The sequence below is a fragment of the Ptychodera flava genome, chromosome 9 (assembly GCF_041260155.1).
Source record: "Ptychodera flava strain L36383 chromosome 9, AS_Pfla_20210202, whole genome shotgun sequence".
Classification (NCBI taxonomy): Eukaryota; Metazoa; Hemichordata; class Enteropneusta; family Ptychoderidae; genus Ptychodera; species Ptychodera flava.
Genome location: NC_091936.1, coordinates 24924971 through 24937167, shown reverse-complemented (window position 1 = coordinate 24937167; position 12197 = coordinate 24924971). Strand labels below are relative to the sequence as shown.

The following is a 12197-nucleotide window of genomic DNA, read 5'->3' as shown; positions in this document are numbered from 1 at the left end:
ATGACGTTGGAAATCGATGACGAAAAATTGTGACACTTGAAGCAACTTTCTCGAATATCGTTTGCCGTTTTTATAGTGCAGGAATTCAAATTTCGATAAAATATGTAGGGCGAAGGCCATACAGTTGTAATAAATATTCTACAGGGCACTGTGAGCCCCCAAGGACTATCGGTAAAATGTGGTCTAATCATTATGACTTCCTGAAAAGTTAACGGATTTTCCTTTTATAGCTAGTGATTTTCTGATCTCACGGCTGACCTCCGACGCAATATCATGGGTGATAAATCATTAAGTAGCAATAATATATTCATGTGTGTATATAGGTAATTAGGTTGCTATGTTGGTAGGTCGTATGTATGTATGTATGTATGTATGTATGTATGTATGTATGTATGTATGTATGTATGTATGTATGTATGTATGTATGTATGTATGTATGTACGTAAGTCTACCTAACTATAGCCATGTACATCATGCAAGGTGGCAATCATAAACCTTCCATCTTTTCCAAAATAGAGTGACAGACTTTTCGTTAAGGATATAGATCAGAATTTCATGACTAACAGCGAATAATCTGTAGCTAAAGAGGTTTATTGAAAAGTGTTTTCCAACTTGTAAGTTGTCAAGATAATATTTCCATACTGTGGAAAAACAAACTGTGTAGCATACAGATGCACGCTATTCTATCATAACTTGTTATTTTTACATATAACCTCCTTTTGCTCCCTTGAATACCCCTCCCCCTACAAAAGCACGATGACAATTTTTGATCACTTTAGAATGAATTTTATATTTCAAACAAGTACTATATATTAGATTCAAGCAACAATTGACTCTTGCAGACTTTAAGTTGACACGAGGAAATTACCAATCTACAATGCTTGATACTTCTACATATGGTTTGCTGTAGCACACATGTTTAAAAGATGTATTATCCTCCATATCTCTTAACCTATAAAACTACGAGCAATTACCTTATGCACAAAATTGCTTTCAAATACTTTTCTATACATTACCATTCTATGTCCTATGAATCATTTCTGCAGACACTCATCTTCGTGCGTAAATTAGCTGCGACCCAGTTTTTAAAAAAGTTCATTATGTATTACGACACGCATTTGAAAGGAGCCTTAGGTTCAACCGACGCAATTTAGCCGGAGGTGAATAATAAAGAGATTTTCTTTGTAAAAGGAGAAATATTAAATAGTATTTGTCACACAAATTTTCCAAGCCTTATAGACATACAAGAAAAACCATTTAGTCTCATAGTCTCATCCTTACAATATTAGGAACTTTTGTCAGTGATCTATGGAATTGAGTAAACTCTTTCGAATGATTGTCATTTTGTGAAAGACATAAAGCAACACGCGTTTGCGTGGCAACGGGCGAATAAACTGCATCGTAATACAGTCAACGAGGTAGTTACCTAGAACGTTAGTTTAAGGATACTGCAAGCTGACACCACCTGCCGGCAGTACATGTTTCCCAGGTACACGCAACGGGAAGAACACTGCAAAATTCAGGCTAGAGTAGAGAAGCTGTATCATATAGTTGTCATCCTGGTTAGTTTTGCATTCTGCAAACATCTGACCCTATGGACAGCGTTTATCAGCCAGTATGAAACGCGCTCAGTTTAAAGGATCATCAGGGGAGTTGTTAGATCAGTTAACACATCAACGCGGAAGATACGCAGGAACGCCATTTTTGAAGTGCGTCGAACACTGATTTATCACGCATTGCACTGTTGGCTACAGCGTCATGGACCCACCTTGCTTTTTATCAGGATTATCAACAACTGCTTTACAAGCCTGTGGGAGTATTTAGCATATAGTTAATGCACACCCTATGTCACAAGTGTATGGTGTATAATTAAGTGCCTCTGCTGGATACATGATGACGATAACACTCAACTTATGCAGCGGATATCAGGAGTTATAACCTTCCATACTAGGGTACGTTATTTCACATTCGTGATACATTAGTTGCCTATCAGCTTTCTGAATTGCCAATAAACGGAGAATTGAATTGCTGCGAAAAGTAACGAAAAGGGCAACGACATATGTCATTTGTATATATAATATACAATATAATATATATATATAGTCAGTGAGAGAGAAGGGAGAGAGAGCGAGAGAGAGAGAGAGAGAGAAGGGAGAGAGAGAGAGAGAGAGAGAGAGAGAGAGAGTGTGTGTGTGTGTGTGTGTGTGTGTGTGTGTTGGTAATTCGTATCTCTGATGTGGACGTACATACGAGTAAACACATCTTCAATAAACTGTATCAATTGCACATAAGCTGTATGATACAATAATCTGGGTGTACTTGTCTGTCAAATTAGAACACTTATGAACCATAAATTGTGGCCATTTATGGCTTCAACTATCCAATCACTTACTCATGATATCATTAATAGACTTTCGATGTATCAACGTGTCCTTAATTTTTTAACAGTCCATCATCCAACGGGCATTAGCCCAATTACAGGATGAGATACGCATAACCCACTAACCCCTATGGAGCACTGAGGAGTAAAGTGCCTTGCTCAGGGGCACGAGACTGTGCTAGAGTCTCGAACTCACCGTCCTCCGACAGTGAGTCCATTACTCTGGACCTACCGGGTCTTGAAGCGGGTCTCGAACTCACCATCCTTAGATAGTTAGTCCATTGCCCTAACCACTGGACCACGGTGCCTCCTAATATCATTATTATAATAGTTTGTTTACCATATATTCACGCCTGCACTGAACATACTCATTACGTAATCCGAGCTTCAGAATGCTGAGCTTTGTTCCGAGTAGTATATAATAAAGCAAGTGACCGCCAAAACTCATATAACCAACAACGACAACAACAAAGACAGTATGTGCACATCAATGTCGTTGTCACGTGCAGCTGTCGCTTTAGGCTGAATAATTTTCCACAATTTACATTTTATGATGGAGGTAGCGGCGATGAGACAATGAGAGAAGCTTGTGTTGAAAAAATATTTACATTTATACTTTTCATGCGGTGACAATTTTTATTTTCATAAATATGCAAGAGTATAGAATTGTAGCGTACATGAGATATGATGTGGTATATACAAACTGGTTGAAATGCTTTAGAGAACAATGGGAAGGATTAACAATGTATCTGTTCAATTTCCCGTTGTTCAGGTGGAAACAGGTTGAGTGATGTGGTACACGACACTGTAGAAGTGATATCAAATAGCACCAGAAAACTAGTACACTACACTTACAGTCTACATTTGTCCCTGTATACTGTCTTTTTATTATTATTCCATTGGTTTATTTTATGACAATGGTAACTTCAACTGCAGTTGAGGGATTTTCAGCCTTCGGTCGAACATTCAGAATATGCATACTTGCTGACAAGATTCCTTCTAAAGATCAAAGAATGGAGTAAAGTTCCACGTACGATAACATCCTCTGTGTTAAATTTTTATTCTTGAAAATTACATTTCCTTGTTCCACTCTAAAAAGTCATGTCGAAAGGCTTAGTATATAACTTGTAAACAAAGTACGTATGTGTGTTATTGTTGATAACTAAAATCTAGTCCATTCTTGAATTCTTATTCATTTGTCAACAATAACATCGCATATTGTGACCAGTTTGTGTTTTTAAAGGGAATCGGTCGTCGTAACTGCGCATGTGTGACTTTCTTGTCTACAAACATTGTATTTAATGCACTATATATAGATGCATCATGTTACCATAGCTGCAACATTTAAATTTTACGATGTACATTATGACAAACATGTTTAAATTTTCTTCAATCGTCAACGTACCTTGGATACAGTGTTTACATCGGTCGTAGGGGTCCCAAGCGACCTTCGAGCGCAATTCCGACGACAGCCCCCTTTAAGGCTAGGGGAAGAAAAAAGAAAATGTGCTTCTTTTTTGTACAAAATAATGAAAATATTAGCAAGAGTTACAACTCCTGTCTCTTTTACCATGATTAGGCGACTGACTAGGGATCTATTCTTTGTTTGCATATATCTCTCCAGGATCACGGCACCTGCTGGGTTTAAGAATGACGTTTTTTTGTACGAAAAGGAATATTCTTGCCATTTTTTCTTCAAGTTGATATTTAGCACGTACCGGCATCACTTTTTGCATGTATTTTACAAAATAACTTTTGTAATCGTATCAGGAAAACGACAATATATTAATGGTGTTTTTAGACTTCCATGTCTGTCCGTAAACCAATGAAATTGGCTGATACTGCACTGCCACTAAACATGATATAGTATCCTACCTTGACTGTAGATCAAGTGCTCAACAACTGTTGAGTGTTCTGTATCATTGTTCTACCGTATTTATATACACAATATCTTGTTCTTCTCGCAAAGTCGTCTCGAAATGAAATGCCCAGTATGTCTCGTCCCGAAGAGAAATCGTTTATAATGATATATCATATCGTACACCATCGGTAGTGTTTGCAAGACTAGGGTAATGCTTTCAACATACTAAAGTAGACGAAGAAAGTGTATCCGCTTTCTATTATAACAATAATGATAAACATATCATGAAAGAGTACAGCTATTGTGCCTTCAAATGATAAATAACCCAAGATCTACTGGTTCCAAAATATTGAGATATTTTCAGGCATTGTAGATAAGTAATACCTGTCACAAAAAACAAATTTACTCCATAATTTGCAGTGTCATGGGTGGTCAAAATTAGACAAGGCATATTTACAACTATCAGTAAATACGAATGAACGAATAAATGGACAGATAACAGGAATATAAATTCAATCAGGTCGTAAAGGACAGACAATAGACATACGCATATTCAAACGCTTATGTAAGACACAGGTGCCTTTGCATCGCTCTGGCCAATGCTTTAAAAACTTAATACAGGGTCCAAGCTATACTTGCCTCAAGTCTTTAGGCATTGCTATTTCACAATGAAATAAATAAATGTAAGTGAATTACTTGAGAATCTTTAATCATACATAAAAAAACGCCAAGTGACTATAATGGTTGACTAGTCTAGTCCAAACCATGAATGTATGAAAATTTGGATCCTTTTTCGTGTTCCCGAAAATGTCTCGGGATTATCGGACGGAACAAAATTCATCTTGGTAACATTGTACCTAATTTGTGTTGGACATTCTTAAATGGCATTTCAAACTGAGAAACAGACACGTGTGAAGTGAAGTTGAGGCTATGCAAAAGAATACTTATAGGAAAGGATTTTTCCCGGCCAGTGAACTGAAATTCATATATTAAGGCTTATACTGGTTTGCTTGACAATGTCCCTGTGGTAGTTTTTCGAAGGGTTTACCCATTGTACGCCGAAGAAATCGAAGCATTACCATCTGGAAGATGTTTTACCGCGATCGATTGTCTCCGGAGATATATTCCAATCTACGAAGACGCTTAGAAAAGCTCGGAGATTTAGTTGGCGCAACTTGGGCGCCATTCGCCCGGACATAGAACGAAAATTGTCATTCCAAATTCGATAAAAGTTATCTACCTGAAGAAATAGAGGAATCAATAATTAAAAAAGCAGCTGCCATAGTCGAGCTTAGTGACGCAGGAAGCTCCATTCGTAGCGGAATAATCAATATTGCGGTTTGCGATGACCAAATCATATCGGTTTCAAAGTATCTTGATTGTAGGAAGGCAAATAATAGAAACTAAGAATATCTTTTTGAGGAAAAAAAGCTTTTCTCAACTGTCCATTCTTTCAGAAAGGTTTAAGCACGTCCTCACTTATCAGATACAGGTATAAAGATCAATTTTGGCACAATCGGTCGAAAATATTGATGCTGTCTGTGCTATTGGCAAACAATTTGGCACTTGTTTAGAAGACATTTACAGCAGCGACGAAACAACTGTGAATTGCTAGATAAAGAGGAGTAGATGCTTTTTCACGATGGAAGCAATATCCGCAATCATTAACAGACTGAAAGCTCACTGCTTTTCAAAGAATCCACTTAAAGATGGTCTATTCGTCACTTACTTGCCACTACTGCTCGTCTAATTCATAGCATTCATTGTTTCTCTGAACTCAGTTTTCGAGCCTCGATCGCTGGTATGTAATTTCACCACACGCTATGCGCTCCTCCTAATTTCAGTTTACAGACTTCACTATGTCCTCTTTCAGTACCTTAGTGGCCGACTATCACTTGTAAGATATTTTCACGGTTTGCGCGGTGTCCTGCGACAGTTGTTTGGGATCCAATTACCTGTATATCCTCCATGGTTGGCAGCAAAGTCGGTTTTGATACCTCTGATAATGTCACGGTATTCCGAGGTTTCACATGGAACGCCAACGCCACGAATTGTGTCCTTGAACGGAAAAAGCCACAGGCTAGGCTTAAGCAAGAAATCAACACTCTGAAATGTTGCATTTTATAAACCGTCTCTGTGAGAAACTCATTGTTGAACAATCCATTTCTATCTATCTATCTATCTATCTATCTATCTATCTATCTATCTATCTATCTATCTATCTATCTATCTATCTATCTATCTATCTATCTATCTATCTATCTATCTATCTATCTATCTCGGTATTGACATGCACACTGTAAACCGTCTCTGTGAGAAACTCATTGTTGAACAATCCATTTATAGTATCTATCTATCTATCTATCTATCTATCTATCTATCTATCTATCTATCTATCTATCTATCTATCTATCTATCTATCTATCTATCTATCTGTCTATCTATCTATCTATCTATCTATCTATCTATCTATCTATCTATCTATCTATCTATCTATCTATCTATCTGTCTGTCTGTCTATCTATCTATCTGTCTGTCTATCTATCTATCTATCTATCTATCTATCTATCTATCTATCTATCTATCTATCTATCTATCTATCTATCTATCTATCTATCTATCTATCTATCTATCTATCTATCTATCTGTCTGTCTGTCTGTCTATCTGTATATCTATCAATATAGTATATTAAGATATGTATCTATGTGTGTAAAATCAGTGTGTGCCAACCACTATCTATCTATCTGTCTATCTGTCTGTCTGTCTGTCTGTCTGTCTGTCTATCTATCAATCTATCAATATAGTATATTAAGATATGTATCTATGTGTGTAAAATCAGTGTGTGCCAACCACTATAACACGTTGGTGCAATTCTTAAAATGACACTTCCTGTGAAATGCATTGGAAGCGACCATTTATTAACAAATTCTTGTTCTCAAAAATGTACACGATATGAGGTTATTGCAAAGCTAGAACAGAAAATGTCTAGAAAGCATTTTAGATGAAGTTTTATCATTAAGACCCATGTATCATGTATCCCATGTATGTATCTTTCCATTCATCATGAAACGGATCTTCCTTTTATTCTACATTTCCTCCGCTGGAATTGTCACGTGGTTGATGTGGATCCTGCAAGGTTGAAATTTAAAACTTTTGCATAAAAATGGTATGAGTCACGCTTCATGCGGTAATGTGAGACGTCAGTAGTGTCTCAATTACTAATCCATGTCGAATAATTTATTGGGGCAGTTAGTTTTTGAGGACAGATTGGATGAAATGTTTAAACATAAATCCGTAGTCGTTTCATGTAATGTGAAATAAGTTAAATTCTAAATATGTTGCATGTGAAAACTTTGGCGGAGAGGAGCCATTCCATGTCATGGTAAATTCAGGCTGACTTTTATACGTATCAAAACGACAAACCAAGAAAAATGCAGGAAAAACGACAGTTGACGAATTTTCAAAGGATCTTGGAACATTTCTATGATTATTACATGTTTTAAAATGACATTCGTTATTCGTTATGATAATGACATATGAAGCTCGACCAAAAAGAAATACGTTGTCCATATTTCAACTGAACCTGTAGAACATATTTTTCGACCATAATGTGTGGATGATCGAAGTATTCCAATCCAGTGTCGCCCACACCAAAGTACAGCAATAGATATAGCTTGGGACCCGAACGGACAAATAGAACTGCCTTCTGATAAGATCATTCGGTGATTTTAATGGAAGTGATTGGTGAATCTTTAGTATACATTTCTACACATTTCGCAGAAAAAATGTAACAACTTAGCCCGGTTATTGAACCACTCTTTTTTGAGAATGGGGATTTGGCCGAGCGGTTCTGTCTGTTGCTTCTCCTCTATAGGTGACTGGATGCCGTATATGCTGTGACTGCGAACCCGATAGAAAACACCGTACTTTTCTACCCTGCATCGATCACTTTGCTGGTGGACGAAATTGTCCCCGTGGCTATCTTTTGCCCAGTTGAAACGATACATTCATTGCTTCGATGGAGTTTGTGTGCGATGTATGATAATGAGTGTCAGAGCGTGAGTGCTTCTGAAATCTACAACGTGTGGAGAGGTCGCAGGTAGAAAAATGTAACAACTTAGCCCGGTTATGCACTCTTTTATTTGAGAGTGGGAAATTGGCTGGTTCTGTCTGTCGCTTCTCCGCTTGGTGACTGGATGCCGTATATATGTTGCGAGTTCGAACCCGATTGGAGACACCGCATATTCGATAGAGTAGGAAGAGTTTGTCAGTTTTTTTGTAAAACATACTTATAACGTTTTTGTCCTACCGTTCACTGAGTACCCGAGGGGACTTGAGGAGCATTTACTTCAATCTGACTCGTCAACAAAGGACGAAATCATGGCAGGTACCATGACATAGGCATTTCCAAAAAAATCAGAAACTACTAGTAATACCCATATGTTGAAAATATTCCCACCATCTGTCTTCAGGAGAGAATTGAAAGCTCTTCGATTTGTATCTGCGTACGTGCATACAAGAATAAGTAGGGACCGTCATCGAGCGCCTGCTAAAATTAGCGAATTGACGAAAGTAGTGGGAGGTTGTAAAAAATCAAAACCGATCGAAGGGCGTCAGGGCTTTGCATTGAGATGCGGTTTTAAAAAGAAACGAACTTTCGATTTGAGAAAAAAAATTGAAGTCTGCTATTTTTGTATGTGTTTCTAAAAGCCAGGACATTAAAATTTAGATAGGGGGAATAGAGGGTAATTATTCACACATGGTACAAGGCACATAACCATATATTAACAGGAGACCAGCATAACGCCCACATTTCAACCTCCAAATTGTCCCAAACCCCATGGGACAGATATGTTCCTTTGGTCATAAGTTCAATATCATATAAATGCCACGGAAAGGAGGTTGCTCACATCCAGACTGCCCTTACCCGTCAGTGGAATCGCCCAGCTCGTCAAAGCGAGGTTATTGTGTTCATATGGATTTATGCGTCGGTAGAATCACTGTGTAGTAGGCAAGCCTCGCAGTCTTTCGGGAAAACGAACCTCTAACGTATGTGCATGGCACCTTAAGAAGGGGAGAAGATTGGCAACTACGACAGTAGTATGTGAGTAAATACGCAACTTAACCATACTTATTAGGCATTTTTGCCGCTCAAATCAATCTCTCTTGATTTTGCCCGACGTTATTGTTTTTACTTGGTTTTTCGCAATTTGCTGCTGAACCCCAAGTAATGGTACACCTCGTGAAATTTATTTAGATGTGTTCATTTTTAATTTTTTAAGCTGCTCTTTTGGCCAAAAGCGCTTGGCCACAAACAAAACAAAGTCATAAAAGCAAACAGAAACTCTGTGTGGATGTAGCAGAGACAGGTGCTTTTCAGACAGTGATGAGCTCTCATGCCGTACTTTAGCACAGTTTTTTGTGTACATGCAAATAGTATCACATAACACTGCAAACGCGCGTTTTTGCAGTCGCTAACGTATGCTATGGAATAAAGCTGCCGTGATGTGACAATAAGGGACGGGATGGTTGTCGCGGTCTATGTCGGTAAAATCGACCGGTGTTGACCGTTGTGCAGACACATAGGTGCACAGCAGCCGTCATTAAAATTTCAGTATATTATCGAAAACAACCATAATGGGAACTTCATATAAGATCTATATGATTTTTTAAAAAGATTAAACTCCTAAATCGTTTCCTTTTAGACATGACTAGTGTTTCAGTCCATTAATTTTTAGAGTTGAACGTGTCAATTAGCTCGCTGTCACGAATGACTGACGCAAATTTCGAAATGACAGTGCGATGCCTGATTGGAATTCCAAACGTCGCTGTCTTCACTACATTATGATGTGGTTCAGCTTCGATGAAATAATGCTCAACTCGTCATTGACGTAAATACATTCCTCATGGAATGAGCTTGAGCCATTCCTTGGACGAATATTTCATGTTTCATATCCTTTTTGTCGGGCAATTGTCTTCATCTTTATTGAGGGTCAATTGTCTTCGGCCGTTCACACTTCTTTCAAAAGGACGTGCCTTAAAAACTGCGTGCTACTGCGTATCGCTACACATTGTTCCTATGGACGATTTTTCATACGAATGCATCATAGAAGACACATATTCGCAAATTATGAAAGAAATTATGCGCGGAGATAGTTACCGGTTGGGTTTTGTCTGTCGACATTACCAGCTGTTGCGCGACGCGACATTGAGTTGGTGATATAGTTGAATGAGTTGGTATGAAATCAACACAGTGTTCAATTTGGATTGTCAATAATTTAAAATCTGACTTATTGGCTACCGTGACAAATGAAGGATCTTAAATTATTTTTAAAGAGTATTCTAGTCCAAAAGTCGGCAAATGAGTTTGGAATTTAATATTTCCCTGACTTTTTTATTGATTTCTCCCGCTAATGAGACTTGTCGTATGCAAATCATTTTGCTAGGGTGTTTAAGTACGCAAAAAGCGGATAATAGTGACTGCAAGACTTTCTGAACAGACTTTTCGCGGCGCCAAATTATGAGAAAACATATTTGATTATACAATTGCATGACGTACTTAATTTTAATGTGAAGTTTGATTTCCATATAAATTGCGTGTAATGTGAATACCGTAAGTGCAAGGAAACGATATTTCGGTTTTTGTACATTAAATGAAAAAAGTCACTAGTTTATTCAAGAAGCAGCGAAGAAAAGTATAAGTTGTACGTGTTCTGTGATCTAATGCTCTCGAAGCTATTCCCAAAGTGAGCACTAAAAAATTTATGGGGATATCGTGAAATTGAAAATTGGACATTCAAAAACTGCTCAAGTTAAGGTAATTGAACTTTGAGCGGTGGGTGTCGTTTAAAATGTGAACGATTTACACCTTCGTTGTAGATTGTCCCTCCCGTATTTTGAGAAGAATTCTCGTTTTTAATTACGAGACAAACTGTTACCAGGCTAGATTTGGTATTTGTTATGATGATGAGCGACTGACTAGGTCACATTTTTGTGTCTATTATGTGCATAAATTAGTTTGTTGTTTATGGGCATTGTGGACATGTCAAACGGAATATGCAAAAAGAAAAAAAACATTAAAAATACCAAGGACAGTTCTTTAGCATGAGACAGGTACAAGTGTAAAACGATGAACAGCAAATACTCATCAAACAGAAAAGATATGCAATATTTCAGACAATGATATTTATAATTTGCCCAGAATAATATGACTATTTCTATGTAGCTTTGACTTCTGAAAGAGAAAAATTTGACACTGGCGTGTGAAGATAAACAGGCGCCATACCGACTCGACAAAGAATAACATGCCCAGAGCACGCACAAAACAGGACTAGCAAGACCTGTTTGACTGAGTCGATTTCTAAAGGATATGCACTTGTTTGCATCCAATGCTCATGTAGCGCGATAGAGTGGTAAAGTTCGTTAACATCGTACATATATGTTATCCCCTTAGCCAGTGACCGTGGTGAATGGATGTATCGTAGTGGAAATTTGTACCAAAATGCAAGACTGTTTATGCAAGAGGCATATTACAATCTGAGATACTGTTTTTCCGTTTCCATAACTTAACATTGCGCGTTTTGGTGAAAGGAGATGCCCGTTTTTCCATGACGTGTCAATCATAGCTGCTTCTGTTCCAGAACCCATTTGCGAACACAGTGCCTGTCTACATCAAGGCAGAATCTTACTCGGTGAAGACAAAGGCCTTTCAATTTTCCCCCATTATTATTTTTGATTGTCTGGAGCTATTCAGACCCCCTTTTTGTCTCTGAAAGGGACATTTTTGTATTGTAGTACATACATTTCATGGGTGTCAGATCCTACTTGAACAAGAGTTACGTTTTGAGGACTGTTGCTTGTATTGTGGTTGTTTACTCGCAGTCTCGATATAATGAATGACGGTGGGTATTCTTTTATTTACTTTAAAAATCTTTTCACCGACTGAATTTCTGCGA

At 37.7% G+C, this 12197-nt stretch overlaps 1 protein-coding gene across 6 annotated transcripts in view; it reads left to right on the top strand.

Annotated features, from left to right (window-relative positions):
- The window catches only part of LOC139140464 (parathyroid hormone/parathyroid hormone-related peptide receptor-like), a 163725-nt gene that overhangs the window by 66518 nt on the left and 85010 nt on the right, over positions 1-12197 (top strand). Inside the window, exon 1 of one of the 6 annotated variants that reach the window (XM_070709754.1) lies at positions 9239-9346. The exons of the other annotated variants lie outside the window; for them this stretch is intronic. The gene's annotated coding sequence lies outside the window, so the exon portion shown is untranslated. Of the gene's footprint in view, positions 1-9238; positions 9347-12197 lie in introns of those variants that run through there. 6 annotated transcript variants of the gene reach the window in all.